We start from the raw sequence: 23,096 nt of genomic DNA on the forward strand, positions 1-23,096 counted from the left end.
ACATACACAGCGGGTCAAAGCCAAAGGCATGCCTGTCTGCGCCCATCTGCATCCATCCGGGGCCAGGGGCCACCCCCCCTGCCGGTTTAAGTCCTCACTGCCATATATACTCCCAGAGTTACTCATCAGATTGAGTATGTCTCCCAGTAAGAATTTCCTTCACTCCATTCATCCATTTATGGATATTTTGACTTGTTCTCAATGTTCTTATACTTTACCTCCTCCATCTAAAACCCGCTGGGTCCCTGCCTCCTCCTCAGTATACAAAATGCTGTTTATTAATTGCAGATCCTTATCCAAACATGCCACGCAAATCTCTATCTTGCTCCAAGAGGAACGCCCTGACGTGCTATTTCTCACGGAAACCTGGCTCAATGCTGAGTCAGAACCTGACCTAGTCCAATGTCTCCAACTGTGTTACTATATCCAGAGGAAAGTTCGGGAACAAGGGAGGGGAGGGGGCATTGCCATTATTCTAAAAGAAGGTTTTAAACGCCGCATTATCCCCAATCTCTTTCCTGACTGTGTGGACTTCTCCTTCTCCATCTCACTTCCTTCGACTCATACCTTCTCAAGTATCTTTATATACCGCCGCCCCCGGTTCCCATGGACAACTGTTTAAAATTCTGCCAGAAGTTGTTGCCAACTTGGCAAGCTCCCCTACTAACTTTACTATACTGGGGGATCTCAATTTGTATTTCGATGATCCCTCAGACCCAGTAGCAACCGAACTAACCCAAAATCTTTTGGCTCTTCGGATAAAGCAAAATGTTACGAGCCCCACTCATGAAAAAGGGCATCTTCTAGATCCCATTTTCTCCAACTGCAATGAACTCTCAGTTGGAGACCCAGTCACAGTACCATGGTCCGACCGCTTCCTGGTCCCCTTCTCTTGTGATCTATTAAAACCCCCCCTTAATACTGGCACAACCAGTAGCTGGAAACGCTCCTGGACCAACCTCTCGTTGGACTCCTGGAATGCAGCTCTGATAAATTACATATCTACCCTAGATCCCTGCCCCATGGTCGCAAATGACCAAGTTAACCAATGGATCAACTCTTCCCTTGACCTAGTTATACCTAAGAAACGTATCCATAAAAAAACAGGAACAACCACTCTCCATGGTACTCCTCTACATTGCATGAGTATAAACAAATCTGTAAAAGACTCGAGAGGGAAACGGAGAAGAAATTATGATACAACAAGCAAAGAGATCTACAGGGACTCTATGAAAATGTACCAATCCAAAGTGAAGGAGGCACAAGCGCTATACTATGAGGAAAGAATCAACTCCACTGCAAACGCCCCACATGAAATGTTTAAGATCGCCAAGCACCTCCTTAAACTAACAATCAGGTATGTTCTACCAGACTGCTCAAACACACGCTGTGACGAACTTGCAGAGTTCTTCTCCAATAAGATCAAGGATATCTACAATCTAATAAGTACAGGAACTGTACGATTTCTATTATGTTTCCCCGCGTTATTATTCAAAATCGCATTACAAGCCTTGTCCTTGTGATGGAGTGAGCACACAAAATGATTTGCACTTTTTTTTCTCTTGTAAATTTTATTTAAAATACATTAAATGGTTTTTAGCTTCGTATTTTAGGAAACGAAGACCCCTTTCCTTGGGGCAGTCCTACTTGATGTTGCTCTCCCTGGACACTGATGAACTGGTCTTTCGCACTAGCACTTTTTTGAGACTTATTATCAATGTTCGTCAAATGATGGAAAATCCTTGAATACCTGTTCCACCCTAGCTGCTATAATAGTCTGTTATCTAAACTCTGATTTTATAAATGTATTTGTAAAGTTTTAATGGGATTTTTATGATATTCTGTATATGAGATTGCTTTTAGGAATTTTTGAAATTCGAATAAAGATTTTTTAATTGAATTGAATTGATGTGCCTCAGTAAAATCTGGCTCTCCGAATGACCCAGCACCTCCCCAATTTTTTAGTAAGGCCAGGGATGCAATCTCCCCAGTGTTGCTGAAGCTGATAAAGTACTCCATTTCAACTGGACTAGTACCCCACCCTGGAAACACGCCATGGTGAGAGCACTATTATAGAAACCCAGTCTTGATCCTGATACACTTGGAAATTATCGCCCTATTTCTCTTCTCCCCGGAATCAGCAAAATGCTAGAAAAGCTTGTTAGCTTAGTTATCTCTCCTTTTCTTGAATCTAATAATATACTCCACCCATCTCAAACTGTATTTCGCCCCCAACACAGTACTGGAACCGCATTACTCACAGTGATTGAAAAGGCCAAGATGATCCTAGACAGAGGAGGATCGACGGCCATCATCCTCTTGAACGTCAGTGCTGCCTTTGACACTGTTAACTACGACATCCTGATCCACAGATTGAGGAATGTTGGTCTATTAGGTAGTGTCATCACCTGGTTACCTTCCTCAAGTACAGGAGCTTTCAAGTATTTGAAGGGGATAACTCGTCAGATCAAATCCCACTTCGCTGCGGTGTCCCTCAGGGCTCATTCCTGAGCCCGACTTCGTTCAATGTCTACATGAGCCAACTGGCACATATTGTCCTCCCCTTCGGGATAGACATTGTTACATACACCAATGACACCTAGTTAGTAGTGGCCCTAAACCACCCAGGATCCACCTCATCCTGTCTAGGCCCCTGCCTGGAGAGAGTCGGCAAATGGATGGAACTCTTCTTCCTCAAAATAAATGGAGATAAAACAGAGCTCATGATGCTGGGCAACTCACCCATTTCTCCATGGGTAGTTCGGTTTCGGTTGCTACTGGGTCTGAGGGATCATCTAAATACAAATTGAGATCCCCCAGTATAGTTAAGTTAGTAGGGGAGCAACTCACCCTTTGGCCACTGTGCCCTTTCCCATGCCAGTAGGTCAAGAACTGTTGATCCAAGTAGTCTAGTACTATCTTCTCTGTTGTCATAGTTGTGGACATTATCTGTTTCGAAGTTATCTATGCTTGGGTGCTTGATTTAAGTCCTGGAATATTCATACAACAACCCATGACATATGCTGAGAGGGAAAGAAATGTTGATGGTGCTGTAGGTTTAGTAACTGCAATTATGTTAACACTGGTGAGTGCTGCTGCAGTTGCAACAAACGTCTGGAGTTGAAGCCACGACAGTGCACACCAGAGGATGAAGGCTTGCTTTCTGGGTGATCTTATTCTTATAAATGGAGACAATCGAAAACAGTTACCTGCTGCCTTGGGGGGAGAGAGCCACCTACACTTGCGGAGCATCTACCAGCCGCTCGCTTGCTTCCCGCCTGCTTCCCGCCGCCCGCTCCACTTCCAGCTTCGGAGCGCGGCCACAGAGGGGAGAGCGGGCTTGGGGACTTCAACTCCCAGAAGCACTAGCGCATCCACCAGCGCACTGACCAGCAAACGTCCGCGCCAGGAGGCGCGTAAGTTGTGCATCAGCCCCTGAAGAGCGGGCGAATCGAAAACAGTTACCTGCTGCCTTGGGGGGAGAGAGCCGCCTACACTTGCGGAGCATCTACCAGCCGCTCGCTTGCTTCCCGCCTGCTTCCCGCCGCCCGCTCCATTTCCAGCTTCGTAGCGCGGCCACAGAGGGGAGAGCGGGCTTGGGGACTTCAACCCCCAGAAGCACTAGCGCATCCACCAGCGCACTGACCAGCAAACGTCCGCGCCAGGAGGCGCATAAGTTGTGCATCAGCCCCTGCTGAGAGGGGGAATCGAAAACAGTTACCTGCTGCCTTGGGGGAGAGAGCCGCCTACACTTGCGGAGCATCTACCAGCCGCTCGCTTGCTTCCCGCTTGCTTCCCGCCTGCTTCCCGCCGCCCGCTCCACTTCCAGCTTTGGAGCGCGGCCACAGAGGGGAGAGCGGGCTTGGGGACTTCAACCCCCAGAAGCACTAGCGCATCCACCAACGCACTGACCAGCAAACGTCCGCGCCAGGAGGCGCATAAGTTGTGCATCAGCCCCGCCTCGCGGGACGCCGGGCGAAGCCCGGCCAAAGGGCGGGCCGTCTGTGGCCGTCTAGGGACGACGAGGGACGGGCCACTCCCCTAAGCCTCATACTCAAGAATGGGTAAGCGAAAATTACAAACATCCATTACTGGGGGTACTTGGAAAATAAAAATCCCTCGGAAATCTACAACATCTGCCAATATTATGACATACCTTACTACAGCTGTGGGAAAATTAAACCAAGAGATTGCTGACAAAGAACGGGAACTGGGGCTTGAAACTACACCACCAGTTATTTTGGAGTCTCCCCCACAAAATAGACAAGTTGTCCCCTTGGAACCTAAGATTCATATTGCCACTGCTAAGGTTATTACACCCCAAGCCCAAGGCACATCTGGCCCTGAAAAGCCTAATTCAATTAACAAAGCAAATGAGCAAGAACGCACACGGGAGGTGACAAGTCCAGCCAATAAAAGAGCTACAAGGTTGAGAAAAAGGTCGAAAAAGCTAATTTTGCAACACCATAAAAAATTATGTCATATCCCAAGTAATCTTGAAGGCTCGATAAGAGACATGGTTGAAAGGGTGATTACGGATAAAATAGAAACCACCCTTGTTCAGATCTCAAATGACATAATTGACACCCTAAGAGAATGTGTGGTTGACATATTGGGCAAATGCGATAGGATTAATACATTGTTATCAACAAAAATGCCTGAACACTTGCCCTCTAAGATACCCGGGACCCTGGATCCTCAGGTGCAACCTATGGAGGTGACAAGAAATGTATCATCAATAGATCCCCATCTCCTCCCTGCTCCCCCAATGCTAAAGCCGCCTACAATAACCACGCCAGCTATGTACACTACAGGCCCAAAGATACCTGGACAGAGTATATCCAACCCCAGTATCTCCTCCACAAAAGTTAAGGGGCATAATGAAGGAGATCTACAGGGGGGGAAAAGACAGCGTACAATGCTCCGAGTCAACCTACCTCCGGAGGCTACTCCTTTTGTTGCCGTTCTGGTAAATGTTCCCGCCCTGAAACCAGGGGAGATAGAATCCCAGGGTACTTTACTGGAAAACATTAAGTCATGGTGCGATATAAACTGTACAGGCCCAAGGAATATATCCTCGGACATAAGTACAGGGAGAAGAGTTGACTGGTTGGGGCATACGGAAAAAAACCTGCCGGAGGATTGCCTTATAGTAAACTTCAACAGACCCCATGTGTGTACTCGATTATTCTGGGATGCTACTGAGGTTAAGAAAGGAGAAATCCGGGCTGTGCCTTTAGGTTTCTTCTACCCATCGCCCAAGCATCATAATTATCCTCATGTTTGGAATGGACATCATACTACCTCGAGACACAACACTTGTCTTTCATCTTGGGCAACACAAACACCAGATTTGACTCCAAAACCCATGAAAGACATCGCACCAGTAAGTAGACCTGACTTGGAGCTATCAAATAGATTCACAGCCCTATCACAGCTAGATGAAAACGATTGACTGTCTTGCTCTGCGAGCTCGGATAATCAGATACAATGTAGCCCCACTAACATAGAGGTAAGAGGGAAAGTTGTGAAACTTATGAGCTGGAACATTGCTGGTCTTCGCTCAAAAAGGGAAGATAGAATATGGCTTGAGAAAATCAAGGACTGTGATGTTGTAGCTTTACAGGAGACTTGGGACACTGAATGTAATTTCTGGATAGATAGCTATGTATCTTACTTCCTAGCAGCCCAAGCTTCAACCGCAGGGAGAGATAGAGGAGGGCTCATGTTTCTAATTTCTGTTAGACATATGGGGGTTATTAAGGTACTAAACACCGAACTCCCCTAATTACATGGCTTTGGAAGTAACTATGCCTAATAAGCATAAAATTGTGTATGTCAATTTCTATAATGCCCCACACAGCACCTATGGTAATGAGAATACTGATTTACTTGCTAAATTTTTAATTGATTATAAAGAGTGTCAAACCACTTTTGTTCATTTTATCCTTCTTGGAGATTTTAATACACATTTATGTAATTTGCACTGTCAATATGGAGCCTATGTAGATGCGGATTATCTGCCCCACTCTCATTTTGAACACTCGGCAAAAGGGGTTGCCCTGGAAGAATTACTGACAGACATAGATTTGTCTGAGCCAGATTTTATTGACACTAATGATAGAGTGGCAACATATAGTGCTAGGGGCAGTAATACTATAATAGACTTCATTTTTGTATCTCCAGGCCTGTTACGTAATGTTATTAGGTTTTGCCTAGCAATGCGTACGAAGTACGCATGCGCTAGCAAAACCTCTTGAGTTCTATGTCGGGTGATGACCCGCCTCTGTCTATCATTGGCTAGCTCCATAAATGGAGGCTAGCCATTGGGAGACAGAGGGTGTCAATCGCGCTTTCTCTTGAAAACGCGATTCGGGGGCGTTTCTGGTGCTTTTTTTAAGCCCCGCCCCTTTGTCCCGGGCCGCGCTGCGATTGGCTGCCGGCCCGGGACACCCCCGTGACGTCATTCCCGGGCCGCGCTGTGATTGGCTGGCCGGCCCGGGACCTGACTTGTTCGTTCTGCTTGCACCGTATCATTGCTTTACAACAGTAGGATGGTTGCTGGGGGAATGGGTTGGGAAGTCTCCGGAACGGAAGCAGATGGGGTGGGGGGTGTCAGAAAACGCAGAAAAATGTCTGGAGACGGAGGTTGAAGAGCAGTCATATCTCTTGTTTGCTAAGGTGGTTTGTAGTCTGGGGGTGCAGGGGGGCAGGTGTAACTTTACCGCGGTTGTCTATGGCTGCAAACAGAGCGTCTCTACTCTGCATTCTCCGCCACATGCACTGTGGTCTTGGCTGGACGTGTCTGGTGCGACTGTCGCCCCCTCTCCGAGGTGGCTGCAGCACTGTGCTCCACTGTGCCTTCGGCGCCTGATGGCAGAGAGCAACACGGTGGTGCATGCTTTCGTCGCCGTCTCCTCCGGTCGGAGACATTGTACACCTCCGGTGACGGTGTGAGGTCTGCACACATCCTGAGAATGGAGCCAGTGGGGGCTTTAATGAGCTGGCATGGGAATCGCGCCAATTTAGAAGCATGTGGCGTCGTAATTCGCTAATTCCTGCTCAGGCTGGGCGCCTTTGTTTGTGATGTGTTCGCGAGGAAGCCCAAAGGTAGAAACATGACCGTCCTGCGGTCTCTGGAGTGAGTACGATAAGTTGGTGTGCGGGTTGTTGACTGGAGAATGGCACCTACCACTTTGCTGAGAAACGACAGCGCGTGTCATCACTGGTACAGCGGTTTCTCGTGTATGCCATGTTGTTTGTGTTGTGGTACCCACCTGTAAGGGCTGGCACCGTAATTCACCTGCCTTGTCGCAGAAGCGCGCCTGAGCTCTGATGTGCAGTTGGTGCCAGGGAAACAGCGGAATACCCGCTTAATGGAGGGGCAGTCTGAGGGCACTCATTTCTTGCTACTTGTTTTTTCCTGGTTCTAATGATCTCGGTGCCAGTTTGGCACATCCTTCACACCAGCTCGCCGTAAAGTGGCTATAGGTTAAAGCTGCGCATAGCATGTGCCCTCGGGCCTGGCACCGCATGCTTTATTGTGGAACAGAGCCGTTACTGCGTCTCTGCTTCCAGCCCGGATATGTGACCTGCGGCGCTGGAGAGAGTTTGGCTGTTCACCGCTCACTGCCAGAGGCGCTTGTTGTCTATAAACAATCCCCACGTTGTGTGTTTTTTGTTCGGCAGAACTCACCTGTTCGTGCAGAACAACAGAGCAATCTTAGATCATTTAACAAGAGAGGAAAAAAGAGCTGAGAGAGAAAAACACTTTATTAGATTTGGAGAGATTTGTGTCGCATTAAGGAACCGTGATAGGGAGGGCAAGAAAGTCGTGTCCCTTCAGGTCACTTGTGAGGAGAATGATGGGAGGAGGGGGGGGTTAATCCTGCCTAGTGTACACGTCAGATTACGTGCTCCCTAATCTAAATGTGAAAGTGTAGATTCGTGTGTCACATTGTTTCGCCACAGGACAGTAAGCGGCTTCAGCCAGCCTTCATCCGGCGAGTGTGCCTGCTCGTGTGAGAGAGAGACCGCCTGGGGGAGGGAAAACCAACGGTGCAATTGCTGGTGATGAGTGTATTTACTTACTGCGCGTAATGTAAAATGTGTAACCTGAGCCCGGGGTCCTGGAAAAGAGCGATGTGGGCCATCTCTCATTAGCCCCGCTAATAAAGTGCCAGAGATCACCCTGCGCGCTCGCTGGATGTTGCCTGGGAGCCCATTGTGCGCTCCCTCCTCAGCGCCAGGCAGCGGTTACATTTTTGCTGCTGCTAGCCCGTCCGGATGCGAGGCTTCAGCCCTGGGCTCGTCGCCTTGTTGTGCTTGTCGAATAATTGCGGGTTTACACACGCGCTCATCATTTGCGATGACGTTATGTGGCTTACCCAGGCTCCTCTGCAGTGCACGGGCTTGTTAACATTAATAGTTAGCCATGGGCACGCTTTGCTGCTAATAAAATTCACATCAACGCGGTAGTTTGCTTGTTCTGTTTAAGATATGTAAAGCTGTCTGGGTGTGAAGTGAGTCAGTCGTTTGCGCTGTGTTGGGTTCTTATCACTGTTGGGTGACAGCACAGCGTGGCCGAGCGCCCCAAGGGTCCCGTCGACCCCTGCGTCCTACGTATGCAGCGTTTTATTAGCATCTCTGGGGCCAGGCTGGGAGCTGGTGCTGTTTTGAAGGGGGGTTTGTCTCTCCCGGCCTGTGTTGTAAACACAGGTGTCTAGACTAGAGCGTAGCTTCTTGTCTTGGGGAGGGGACAGGGGTGAGGTACTTTTGTCACACATGCAGACAGAGCTCCAAACCTCGATTAGAGGAGCCTAGGAGCATCCCCTGAAAACTGCCCCCCTCAAGTGCCTGCAGGGCCTTGTGTGTTGGTTTAACACGGGAGAGCGAGGGGAGATATCCCCCCCCTCATCCACTCCCCCCTCTCTCTCTTCTCCGCGTTCTGCTTGGGTGGGTAACCTGAATACTAAGAGGCATTCCACTGACAGCTGACCCTGTTAGCCCCCTCCGTCCTCGTTCTCCTCTCAAAAACCGGCCCAAGAGAAAATAAAGAGACAAACTCCCCCAGTCACTCTCCCAGGAGAGATGGGTGGGGGTGGGGGTGGGGGGAACGGTAGCTGTGATTTATTTATGGTGTTGAGTTTTGCAGCCGTCTGTGGCACGATGCACTCCGCCCTGCTTTAGAAGATTGCAAAATGCATTTTTTTGCATTGTCGTTCGCAAACAGGTTGAAGTTAGCTTCATGCGCTCATGGAAGAAATTGTGTTTTTCTTGTTTTTTTTAACTTGTGCACATTGTGCGAGTCGAATAATTAAACCATGGTGACTTTTTATACTTGTGCACATTGTGCGGGTCGAAGAATTAAACCATGGTGACTTTTTTTATACTTGTGCACATTGTGCGAGTCTCAGCGTTAAACCATGGTGACTCTTTTATACTTGTGCACTTGCCACATTGTTCGAGTCGCAGCATTAAAGCAGTTGACTTTCATACTTGTGCACACTCAGCGCAGGTCCAGACACATGGGGTGTGCACAGAAAGAGATGCGAGGGCGCCCTGCACAGCGCTGTCCTGGGTGAAGCGCTTTTTACCTGCCCTTCAAGCAGTTTGGACTCGTTGGTTACAAATAAAATATACAAGAGAATTGTTTCACCCGGAAGTCATGTGAGGTGGAGTAATTAATGGCATTTGTGAACATTCGTCCGACAAAAGTGGCAGGCGGTTTTAATAATTTCCAAGAGGTTTCTTGGCGCTATGTAAAAAAACACAAACAACAACTTTTGAAAAGGCGAAACCGTTGCATTGTAAATGCTTGTTTTTTATAATGCTATACATGCAACATTCAGCGACCACAACCCAGTGATCATGGAATTGATCAACAATAACCCAATCCTATTAAATGAAGAAGGTAATAGAGATTATCCCTTAAAAGTAGGGATACAAGACCAGGGAAGACGGGTAAAGTGGAGCAAAATTATCCCAGATGCCTTTTTTGATGAACTTTCTGACAAAGTGGGTAAAGAATTAAATATCTGTCGAGACCCGTTAAAGTATGGAGGGAATGTTACTATTGCCTTTGAAATAATTTGCCAACAAGTGGCTCTGGATCTATTGTGCAAGCCGAACCATAAGGCACAAAAAACATATGGGTGGTTTAACAAGGAGTGTTCCAAAGCCCATAAAGACCTAATGGAGGCACTAAAAAGGGTACCACGAGATAACCAGGTAGTGGCTATGCTAAGGAAAAAATATAAAACAACGGTAGAGACCCGTAAGAATGAAATAAAGACAAATGCATGGGAGTCCCTTTTTGAAAGATCAACCTTGAGGGATAGTGCTAAATTTTGGTCGATTGTTAATACGCCTCTTTTTAATGGTAAAGAAAATGACATTTTTTAGCTTAATATCACGGAACGGCAATGGTTGGACCATTTTGAGAAAATATATGGTAGTAATATCGCTGTAGAGCCCTATACACCCAAAATACCTGAGCACTCAGAGCCCTCCCTGAGTTTTTCAGTTAAGGAAGTGCAGAAGGCTATAGATGACACGGCGGGACATAAGGCGCCGGGCCCAGATGGGGTGCCGGCAGATATGTATAAAGCTAATCCCTATATTTGGTCCCTTGTCCTTACAAATGTCTTTAATGCATCCTGCACAGATAACACTAGTGTGCCTACATCTTGGTCCCAGTCTATTATAATCCCTGTATTTAAGAAGGGCCAAAGGGGGGATCCAAGGTGTTATAGGCCGATATCCCTAATTGATTCATCCTTTAAAATACTAGGGAAAGTTTTCTTGGCAAAAATCTCCACATGGGCTAATAACAACGATATCTTGTGTAATGCGCAGTATGGGTTCAGAACTGGGAGAGGCACAGAAGATCAGTGTCTAAACTTGCAGCTTATAATCAATAAATATACAGTGGCGTCTAAAGGGTCAGTCCACCTGGCCTTTATGGACTTGTCCACAGCTTTTGACCTAGTTAATAGGTCAAAGCTGTGGACAATGCTCTTGGATCTGGGTCTGGATCTGGCCCTTGTGACCTTCCTGGCAGAACTCCACAGAGACCTGAAAGCGTCAATACGCATGACACAAGAGGGGAAGTGTACTGCTGGCTTTAAGTCGGGTAGAGGTGTGCGCCAGGGGTGCATTTTGGCCCCAATGTTATTTTCTATTTATATCAACTCACTAGGAAATACCTTGGCTACAGCTACCGTTGATGTCCCATACATGGGGGGGGGCCCCATTGCCTGTTTTACTGTATGCTGATGATACAGTCCTGATATCAAGGACCTCCATCGGCCTACAACATCTTCTTAACTCCTTTGGGGCTTTTATGCACAAAATAGACCTTGTGGTAAATATGGAGAAATCACATGTTATGTCCCTGGGGAAAGGGAAAATAATACTAAAACACTCTCCTGTAATGGCGTTGTATTAACAAAAGTTAAAGTCTTTACCTACCTTGGAGTGGTGTTTGATGACATGGGCTCCTGGGTACCCCAAGTCTCTAATAAAGTTGCTGCCGTGAGAAGATCGTCGGCCGCAATATTAGGCTTCGAAAAAGATTGGGCGGAAAACCAGCAGAGGCCATACTGGCTATATATAGATCCAAAACTATAGCCATAGCAAGGTATGGAGCAGCGATATGGGGCTATAAAGACTCTGCCCAAATACAGAGAGAGGAAAATAAATTCCTGCGTTCACTCTTAGGGCTGCCCCACTCCACGTCATCCTTTGCAGTGCATATGGAACTGGGGCTGGGTTACATTGAGGATACCCTTAACATGGCACCACTCTTGTTTTGGATCAAAACATGGTTGAACCCAAACCTTACACTAAACCACAAGATCATTAAGGACTGTATGGGACGGGATAGAGCAAAGGATATTCAATTGCTGTCATTTATAAAAACAACAGCAAAGCAACTAGGTCGGCCTGAATTATATCTTAACCCCGAAAACCTATGCAAGGATGATATTGCATGGGTAAAGAAACACTTTGTTGGTAACAGAGAAATAGAGCGCGAAGCCCGAGAAATTGTTAAGCCAACAGTAAGGGTACATTATTCCCTGATTACGACAATGTCTATACAACCTTATTTGACCATTGTCACAAGACCCTACCATCGGTGGCTTTTAACAAAATTTTGTTTCAATCAAGCACATTTTTTGCTGGGCTATTACGTGAAGTGGTGTAGACCAATGGAAAATGAACCATGTAAATGCGATAGTTTCTCTGACCAAGATCTAATACATTTATGTTTTTTTGCCATTTTTTTGTGGAAGGACGGAAAAAGTATATTGTACCATTGCTAAGGGATAAGGGGTTTATACAGTTAAAACCTGCACTGCTATATCTACAACTTATGGAGTCCCCAGTAGTGATGTTTGGGGTTGCGAACTTTTTGATAGCATCTATCCGTGCTAGACGGAACAGATTAAGGGATATTACATCATTGGAACCGAATAACGTTTAATTGCCACAGCTATCATGTATTACCATGTATATAATGAATTAATAACGCTACAAATTCACAAAATAATTGTTATTAGATAATGAATACTTTTGTAAAAAAAATTCCTAGAATCATGTATATAGGCCGCTGTTTTTATATCCATGTATTGTATTGTTTCTATCAAATCGTTTTTTATATTTTATATAATCCTGAAAGTCATCATGTATAGGTATAGCATACTTTTATGATTTTAAAATAATCGAATAAAGTGACTTTGACTCTGACTCCTATTCTTATAAATGGAGACATCTACTGATGAAAAAGGAATACAAATGGGTAGACCTTTTCCATATTGTGGGTCGAGTATTGTGGCTCTTCAGAGCACACAGTCCATTTTCACATGAAGGATTAAGCTGTTGCCAAAACAGCTACTTCTTCATTGATTTCTTCATTGAGCTACTTCTTCATTGATTTTGTGTATGTTTGTCCTACATTATACAATGGTCCTGCAGCACGTGCAACAATGGAATTGCTTGGCACATTATACAATCCTCCTTGCTACTACCTTTGTCAACATCTCAAAAAGCAGTAACATTCGGATCAAGCACACCATCACCCCCCATTTCTCACTGTCCACTGTCATAGCTTTGGCAGTTGCATTCCTTTTCCTTCGTAATATCGATGGACTTGTACTCCTCAAGCATGTATTCCATTGCAGTATGTAAAAGGTGGAGATGTATCAACAGGTTTGGACTTCCTACATGAGGACTTTTAAAGTGACTCTGTTAGTACCCAAATATTCATAAGATACTTCCGGCTTTTGAAGAAATGACTGAAACTATTGCAAATTCTCTGACAGATAACCAATATGTTGTTGATTACTACCTCTTTTTTTTTAGGAAGTCCTACACAATTAGGCTATTGCAATGACTTAAACTTATGACTCTGAAGTATCCTCCATCAGCCATGACTTTGACAATATTACTGCGATGGTCAGTGGCAACAAATCCAATGCTGAGATCTTTGGGTTTAGGCCATTCATAGACTGGTATCAATTCTTCAAAGATGTTGACAGTTGTGTGTTAGTCCTCCACGAAAACATTCCAGCTTCTGCATGTAGCTGAATGCCTTGAAAATCAGCAGCATTGGGGAGACCTTTGAGTAACCCCTGTGAATGTATTCCAGTGTGAAAAGATGCACATTTACCCTGTAGCTTTACATCTAGTTCAGATTCTGTTGTGAGGTGGATGGAATGAACAGCGGTCACCTTCATTACTTTGCTATCCCATTCTAGCACTTGTTGGTGCAGCGGAGGCCCAGCAAAAGTTGAAAAATTGGTCCGGCTGGCAACCATCCATTTTGGTCAGGGATTACCCTCTCCTTTGAGCAAAGAAAATCAGAGGAGTTCAAGCTCTAAGATTTTGCTCAGATTTCCATTGTATAAATGGACTATCTCATGGGTCAGTGGTTCTGAAACTCCTCCTGAACATAGGCTTAATAATGGGTTGATGTGGCAGCTGTTTTCTTAGTTAGGATAACAACATCAAGTGAACTTTGGGTAGAAGGTAGGTTGCTTGAATACTTTAGGGTAACTATACCCCTCTTTCTCTTGTGCCATGCCAAGCTTACTACGGGTTATGACTTCAAACAAAGAGTGACCGGGCTTCTTTGCATGACAGTGACATTTTCCTCATCACCACCTTCGGTCTGCTCAACAAATTCTTCTCTCTCAGCTGCACCCATAATCTTGAGGTGCTCCACAAGCTTGCATGTTTGGTTGTTGAGTTTTCAGATAAGCCAATTGGTCCCCAGTATCATATTGTCCCCCTGACTTCCCACAACACACTGGTTTTTAGCAATTGTGCAATCTGCCGAGTGATCCTCATGTGCCCTAAGTGTAAAGAAGTCCCAAACTGAGAATGAGCTCTTCCTTATAAAACCAGAGCTCAGAGAACTTGTTGTGACAGTGTTAGGTGGCTATGTTTGTCTTTCCATAGGGCAGTCTACCGTACGGATGTGGGTTTCCGCAGGTTTTTGGGGCTTTCGACAGCCTTTGTTTTACCTTGTCTTCCATGGTGGGGCTTAGAGGTTCAATCCATGTCATGATTTTCTGATGGAGGTCTTGGAGAAGATGTGTGTGGGTTCTTTCTTTTTCTTGGAAGAGACAGCAAAGCAATGTGTCAAATGGGAGAGCAGTCACAACATTCTGCTCTGCAGCAAGCTAAACTTCCTGCTCTGCACTAATCGCCAAAAGATCAGGAATAGCAGACTCAAGTTGCTGTTGAGTTTGCGGTCAGGACAGTTTGGTTTTGGCATTAATGTTCTCAACCATGATTGCACTCATTGAAGTGCTAAGAGATATCTTTTTTTTAATAAATCTCTTTATTGCGAGAAGAATCAATAAAGTATGAACATTGAATTGAAACCTTAGTAGCACCACAGCACATTCAAGTACCCATAGCTGTATAATAAATCTTGAAACTCTTCCTTTCCCTCCACCCCAACCCTTTGGCAAGATATCAGAGCCCATCATTAGTGGGCAGCCCCAGACGAAGGAAATTAGAGTCAATAGGAGCAGTCAATGTACATATACTACCACGGTATTCATTCTACTTCCATCAAATTTTGACCCATTTCTTGAGGCAACATCTTCCTTCATGGATGGCCCTCTCCGCCAACATGCACCAGTCCATGTCTTTTTTCAGGCACTCAGATGGGGCACCTGGATGGCTCTCCACTCATGTGGCAATATTGTTCTTCACTATTATCATCCCCACAGTCATATAGATTTGGTCCATGCAGGTGAGATCCATGGCCTCCCAAACATTAAGTAGACATAATTTCGCAGAAACCGTCTCATTGCCACAGCGCACTTCATTCAAGCTTGCAATCACAGTGCTCCAGTAGATTTGAATGGCATGGCACTCCCAGATCATGTAAAAAGTCCCCTCTTCGTTGCAATCTGCAACCACAGTTAGACAACAAGGTTAATGCTCTGCCCATCCATGCCATAATGGTACATGTAAAGTAGCTATGATGAAGGATTTTTTGCTGTATGAGGCGGAACCTGGCTCTGATAGCCACCTCTTGTGGGGACACCAGTGCCTCCAACACCCTTTGTCTTCTGTCCCCTCTAGATCCGTGTACCACTGCTCTCGTAGCCTAGTCAGTGTATATGGCTGATTATTGAGCAATTTTCTACATGTGAGGGAAGTGGCTTTCTTGGGCATGTATTCATCAAGGAGACAATCTTCCAGTGGGGAGGATTCACGGAACCGCCACCCCCCGCCCAGGCACTGTTGCTTGAAGCGCATGGCAGAGTTGAAGGTATATGGAAATGACTCTGTGGGTTCCATTTGGTATTCCTGTTGTAATTACACAAATGAGATACCCCCCCCCCCCCCTCGTTTCCACAAATCTCCCACTTTGGAGAGACCAATGAGGTCCTATTTAACAAATCCCTGTGGTTTTCCCAATATCCGTAGCAGTGCGTTATCCCAAAGCACCGAGTTCCAGAGGATACATATGGTTGCTGTGGGGATTGGAAAGGGTTTGGGACGGGAACCATTGAAGACTTGGATGTGCACACAGACACTCACACATCGCAATGAAAACAACTCAGGTGATTATAGCCACTAGAGACTTGAATGTGAACACAGACAGTCACACATCACAATGGCAATATTCAAAAATTAAATACATCACCGGCCACAAACTTCAGCCAGGCCCACTCCAGACTGGGGGATTCACAGCCGGGGTCAAGAGACTCAGTAAAACCAGGAGCTGCTGCACTGTAGACGCGCCTGTCATTCATGCCCAAATCCCAGTTTCCAAGTTAACAAACCCCAGCTTTATAATCTCAAAACACACTAGAAGGTTCTGAGAGGGCCTCCTCTGTGCTAAAGATACTTGCAGGAATTGGCCACTTTCCATGCAAGCATTTCAAAGGCAAAAGAGTTCTCACATTCCTTCTGCACTTTCATAATACTTCTCAATGTACAACACAATGCACATTTGTGCACCACTGCCTATAGCATCACACACTACATCTCCCAATGTACAACATAATGCACATTTGAACACCACTACTTATAACGCTGCACTTTGAGACCAAGAAGTACATTCCACACCTCTCTCTCTCATGCTTTCAAATGCACATCCCACATGTTCTGTTCCCAGGGGATGGGGTCCCTGGGGCCCTAGGTAAAAAGGGTAAAGGGAAGGGCACAGTCCCACTATATATATATATATTTTTTTTTTTTATTGAAACTAGCAACTCACCAGAGGCCTCGCCCCCTTTGTCCAGCATTCTGGAAACGTGCCTCATGGTGCGCTCTGAGTTGGGGTATGAGGTCCCCTTCGCCGGTGAGGGTCAAGGATTACACAGAAGGGAGTGTACACGGGTATTGTTTGTAGTTTGCTGTGCTAATGTACACAGTGTTTTCTTCAGTTTCAGTCAAACAAATGTATGAAAAAGTAAAAATCAATTAATGGAATAATTGTGAATTATGTACAGTTTCAAACCAGCCAAAGGATTTGTATTTTTGGTAATCATAGAAGTGAAATGTGGTAATGGGTAAAGAAACTATACTATGTATAAACCAGGTAATAGGTGGAGTGCCACTAACTGTAAATGGTGGATCTTCAGTTTGTTCTATACTCAATAGTGTGTATATGGATTCTTTCTTTGCCATTTTTTTCTGAATATATGTCAAATTTTACGGTTCAAACATGGCTGTTTCTTCGAGAAGTTGCCAAAGCCCGAAACCTTCTTGAAGTGTCACAATACCCAATGTATTTGTATAATAGCACTTAATTGAGTCTGTCCATGTTGTAACAATTTTTATGTGCTATAAGACTGAAGACAGAATATGATTAATTGATTCACTCTCATAGAAAGCATGTGCATTCCAGTGTCGATAACTTGAAAACTGTTTGCAACTGCTTGATCTATTTGTCTCATTTATTCTGCAGCTTCTTTTTCTGAATATTTCCTCAATCCATTGTTAAAGGCATATATTCCTGTAGCCAGGAATCTTTAATTTCTTTTAGGACGTTGTCTCAGAAGAAAGTCAGACAAATCTGTTTTTTCATTAATTAAGGAAAAATATTATCTTACAGCCATAAGTCTGGAATGCTCTCGCCATTGCTGGTATAGCTTACCTACAATAAATGTCGTAACTACAATAGGTATTTGCATGTTATATTGTGGGTTAAGGCGATTAGCTTTGGGTCCAGGAGTGCTGGAAAGAAAACGACTGATACAGGTGTCAGATGCATATGGCCATAAGGTAGATCTTCAGTAGGGAATTGAGTTGAATTATAAGTTCAATTTTTGATCATTTAATTTATATCTGATTCTAACATATTTATTTGAAAATACAAATTATTCAACAAGGTCCTATTTAGTTAACGATTTTTCCATCTTCAGAGATTATGGTGAGGGGAAGGATTCCATTATTCCTACATAATTGCTGGGGTACTAGCTCAAGATCAGTGGGTGTTACAGACTGTTCAGGGTTTTCACCTGGAGTTTTACTCCTCCTCGCATCAGAGGAAGCAACCAATTCTTCTCCTCTCCATTTTTTTCAAACTGAGAGCAGTTTTATAGATCAAGAAGTGCTCTTGTTCTTGCGGAAAGGGGTGATAACAGAGACCATCTGTCACCCATACGGTTTTGTCAGCACACTTTTTTGGGTCCCAAAGAAGGATCAGGGTTTCCGTTTGGTTCTAAATCTCAAGGACTTCAATTTGTGGATTGTGTATCGCCATTTCAAGATGGAGGGCAAACAACTGTTATGCGATCTTTTGCAAGAGGAAGATCAAATGGTTTGTCTCAACCTCAAAGATGCTTATGTAGGTGTCCCTATATTCGCCCCTGTCGCAGATTCCTTCAGTTTTAGTGGCGCAATCAGTTGTTCGAATTTATCACCATGCCATTCGGCCTGTCTTCAGCTTCTTGGTGTTTCACCAACCTTCTTCAGCCAGTGGTTTAATGCCTCAGAGAACCGGGGTTTGACTGATTATATATTGATCAGGGCGAGGAATTAGTCCTTCTTTATCTCTCTTGGATGACCCAGCCTTTTCAGGATCTGGGGTTTGTCATCAATGCGGAGAAGTAGGTACTGGTTCCCTCACAGACAATGGAGTTTCAGAGGTTTCAAGTGAATTCCAACTCTTTCTGCTCTTGATGAAGCAGATTTGCATCAAGAAGGAGTTGAGGAAAGCTCTTGCCTCTCGGACTATATCGTAGAGGATTCTGGCTCGCCGGATAGCACTGTTGGCGCCCTCCATTCAGAAGATTCTTCTGAGTCCCCTCCATTAACCGGCCCTGCATCGCTTGAAGATAATGCATCTTTGCAGGGGTTTGGCTTACTGGAGCAGATTGTTCTTTCGGAAGAAGCCAGGACAGAGATGTCCTGATGGTTGGAGCATATGCATGCCTGGAACAACAAGGCCATATCTGTCACGATTCCATAAGTGATGAGAATCTGATGCCATGTGGTGAGCCTTGGGAGCCTGCCGCAGCTCAATGGAAACAAGTGGCAGCTGGTCCCCGGAAGAACTGGATCCTCATATCAACTGTCTGGAGCTTCTGGTGAGCTAATTTGCAGCTCGTACTCTATCCCCGAACAGACAGAATTATTGCATCTTATTGAGGATGGACAACATATTGGCGGTCCAGTATATCAATCATTTGGGAGGTATGAGATCTTGCCTCCTAGTGGAGATTGCCATGGACTTTCGGCATTATTGTCTTCAACATCATATGCCGGTAACAGCAGAATACATACATTCCAGGTAAGTCCAATGTAGTAGTGGATTGGAACTCTCGATTCCTATGTGACTCCAGCGACTGGAGGATTCACCTCGAGGTATTCCACCTTCTGAATTTACTTTTGGGTCCTTGCACGATCGACCTATTTGACTCCTGTCTGAATACACCACATCCCCTCTTTTACAGTTGGCAACCGGATCTGCAATCAATTTGCATGCCTTTCTCCAGTATTGGTCGACTGGCCTGCTTTATGCATTTCCTCCGTTCGACATGATACAGAGAGTCATTTTACAGGTGAGTTGACAAATGGGGGTGTTGGTTCTGATCACTCCTTGTTGGAAAGCACAATCTTGAATTTTACTGGCCATGTTTCTTTCTTGGGCGACTCCGGTACGTCTTCTCTCCTTCTCGGATCTTCCCCAGGATCTGATTGTCCTACCACATCCACTGCTTACTCACAAGCAATTGGGCCACATGGACTGGAGACTTTCAGGCAACGCTGGAAGGGCCACAGTTTCCCAGGATGCTTTGTAGTTCCTGTCAAAATCTTGAGCTCCCTCTACACACTAACATTATGAAACAGTCTGGCGTAGATGGGTTAGTTGGTGTAATGAGCGGTGTGTGGATCCCATGGGGTCCGGAATTCATGTGATTGTAAATTTTCTGTCGGATATTGCTAGTCAGGCCCTGGCTTATTGGACTTTGAAACATTTCTGTTCAGCCATTTCAGCAGGTCATTCTCGTCTGGATGGTAAACCGGTAGGTGAGAATCCATTTGTTTGCAAACTGTTCAGAGGGATTCGGATGGTATGACCACCTCAACCTAAGTATTCCATGGTGTAGGATGTGAATGTGGTGAACAAGGGTCTTTCGAGTAAACAGTTGTCAGTGAAACTCACTCGCCTCTTGTGCCTGATTTCTTGTTGATGGATCTCGGATGTGGAGCCTTGCATTTAGCAGCTAGGGCATTTACTCCTTCGGGGGTGTCCTTTACTATCTCTGGACATACTAAAACTGGTTCCAGATAGTGTTAGTTATCCTGCGTTTCCACATCATTAGAAATTGTGTGTTAGACTTGGAATCTTTTGCCATGTTTCCCCTGTCTTTTTTCTTTCTGAACTCCCGGTTTTGACTCTGTTTTTGCTGGTTCAGTGTCTCTTTGCGCTTTCTCACTGATGTTCAGTATGAAAGTATAAGTGCTCCTGTAGTAAATTGTTATTATGAATTGGTGTTTCCATGATTGGTATATTTGATTTACTGGTAAGCCCCTAGTAAAGTGCACTGAGTGTGCCAGGGCCTGTAAATCAAATGCTACTAGTGGGCCTGTAGCACTGATCATGCCACCCACAAAAGTAGCCCTGCAAAGGTAACTCAGACCTGCCACTGCAAAGTCTGTGCACAGTTTGTAACTGCCATGTCGACTCTAACCTTCCCTTTTCTAGTCACCCCTGTGGCTGGGAGGCTGTGTATGTTAAAGGTAGGACATGTACTGGTGTGTGTAACATGTCCTGGTGGTGAATTACAGGGTATTGAGTTTTTCACCACTGCAAGGCTATCTGTCCCATAGGAAAGAATGGGAGTTTTACTTATAACATCTTAGAAGTGTGGCTCAGGGGTTAGAGGCAGCAGATCCGGAAGCTGAGATCGGTCCTGGACCAGGGTTCAATTCCCCGCCTCGGCGGGTCTTGGGCTAAAAATTCCACGGACTCGATAATTCTCGCCCCGGTGCCTCCTCGACTCACGGGTTCACACTCTGCGACTCTGGGCAATAGCTTGCTTAATCTCCACAACGGCCCCTCGCGGCGGGATGCCTGACTTTCACCTTGTGGATACCCTGCTATCTCACGGGAATACCAGGACGGGTTCCCTAAGCAAGCGCCGGGAAACCCACTGCGGGTAGCTGTGCGCTATATAAGCTCAACTACATTTACATTTACATTTACATAAGCACAACTTCCCATTGGGACAAAATAGGGTAATGGAGTTTAGTATATCTGGACTCAGAATGTAAAAATGCATCTTTTAGTAAAGATGATTTTTATGTTCTGTGACGGAAAATACAACTTTTAGAAAGTAGGTATTTTCTTGCTTAGCCATCCTGTGTGCCTCTGCTGGGTTTGTGGATTGACTGTCTGGCTTTGGAGTGACAGGGGCTGGGGATTTGCAGAGGCTCCAGAGAGTCTGGATGAGTCAGGGCTGGGTTGAATAGACCTGCGCTGCATTTAGAGTAGTGGGAGGAGATTTCCTTGCACCTGAATGGGCCTGGCCTGCCTTGAACAATGCTGTCTCCACCTCCTGCCAGGAAGCTAGGCCAGGGAGGACAGAACTGGTTTGGACTAAGCACAGACACTCTCTGCCTGAGAGAACTAAGGGATTGTGAGTATAAATATTAGGGCCTAGACCCCAGACCTTAAGAACTCGCTGGAATCAAGGAACCTGCCAAGAAGAAGAGCTGGAAGAGCTCCCAGGAGGAGTACTGCCCCTTTGCTGTGTTGTTGCTTTGTTTTATAGGCCTGTAGTTACTGCTTCTGCTTTGGGCAGTGAAAGAACTGGACTGAACTTTCTTTACTTGTGCTGGGTATCTCCAAAGGATTGAAGTAAAGCTTGCCTCCTGGTCTGAAGTCTCAGGGACTGCAAAGACTTCACCAACCTCTGGGTACCGGTTCCGGAACCGCCGTTTCAGTTGCCACGGAGAAGGGAAACGCAACCAACTCCGTCACTGGCTCTGTGTCCTGACAGAAGGCACCCTCCGCATCTTGCACCGCAACCTTGGTCTCACAGATGACCAGGACCGCCGCCACTGAGCCGCTAATTGCACTGTGAATTGTGGGAAACGCACTCTGCAACGCCACACTTTACTTTGCCATCCTGGTCTCGCCGACGCCGTCGCTACTGCTGACTTCGACACCCGTGACAGCATCGTGGCTAGGGGCACCACTCGTAATTCTCCCACACTGCAGTCTGGGCCGACGGACGCCAGCTCCCACTAACTGGCTCTGTCGCTTGCACCACAACCTACCAGCACCACATCAAACACAGCCTCACCCTGCACCGTAAGCCATGGTCTCACCAATGCTGTCTGGACGATCATCACTGAGCCGCTGCCTGCACCGCAGCGAGAGGACACCGCACCCTGCACCGCTTCGATTTTGCAACACAACTGCAACGGTTGCCACAACCGGCCAGCCACAATGAGTAAGGTACTGTTACCAAGTCTGTCCATGCTTTCGCTGGCCCGTACCGATGCGGTCGGCTGGAACTGTTAGATTCTGTTGTTTTCAGCATCGGGGTATCCCCGGACGGAGCTACCGGCTCGTACTGACTGTGTTTTTGAGGTATTTCTGCAATTTTAAGGATATCTTGCAAAGTATATATTTTAAGTACAGTATGTTGGATTCTTACCTTTTTGGTTTTGATTTTGGATATATAAAAGTATTGGATATTTTTATAAACTGGTATGGTGTTCTTTTGTGGTGCTATCACTGTATTACTGTTGGTTATGTGTAAATGCTTTACACATTGCCTCTGAGATAAGCCTAACTGCTCGTGCCAAGCTACCAAGGGTGTGAGCAGGGGTTATTTTAGGAGTGTAACTCCCTTACCCTGACTAGGAAGAAGGGTGTAGTGTAGTTCCTATATTCCCAATAGGCTCTGCGCATTGGAATAACATAAACGATAGTTTAGACGTAGGACTTGGGTCGACTAGGTCTCTATTGAATATGTTAGACTTAATTATGAATGCCAGCTAGCTCAGAGGTCACTAGAAACTTTCTCCAATTCACAAGAAGGGATTAGTTTCTGACAACCGCATAAACATGACAACTTTGCTCCCCCAAGAATAAGGAGTATATC

The sequence above is a fragment of the Lissotriton helveticus genome, chromosome 10, assembly GCF_964261635.1.
Source record: "Lissotriton helveticus chromosome 10, aLisHel1.1, whole genome shotgun sequence".
Taxonomy (NCBI): domain Eukaryota; kingdom Metazoa; phylum Chordata; class Amphibia; order Caudata; family Salamandridae; genus Lissotriton; species Lissotriton helveticus.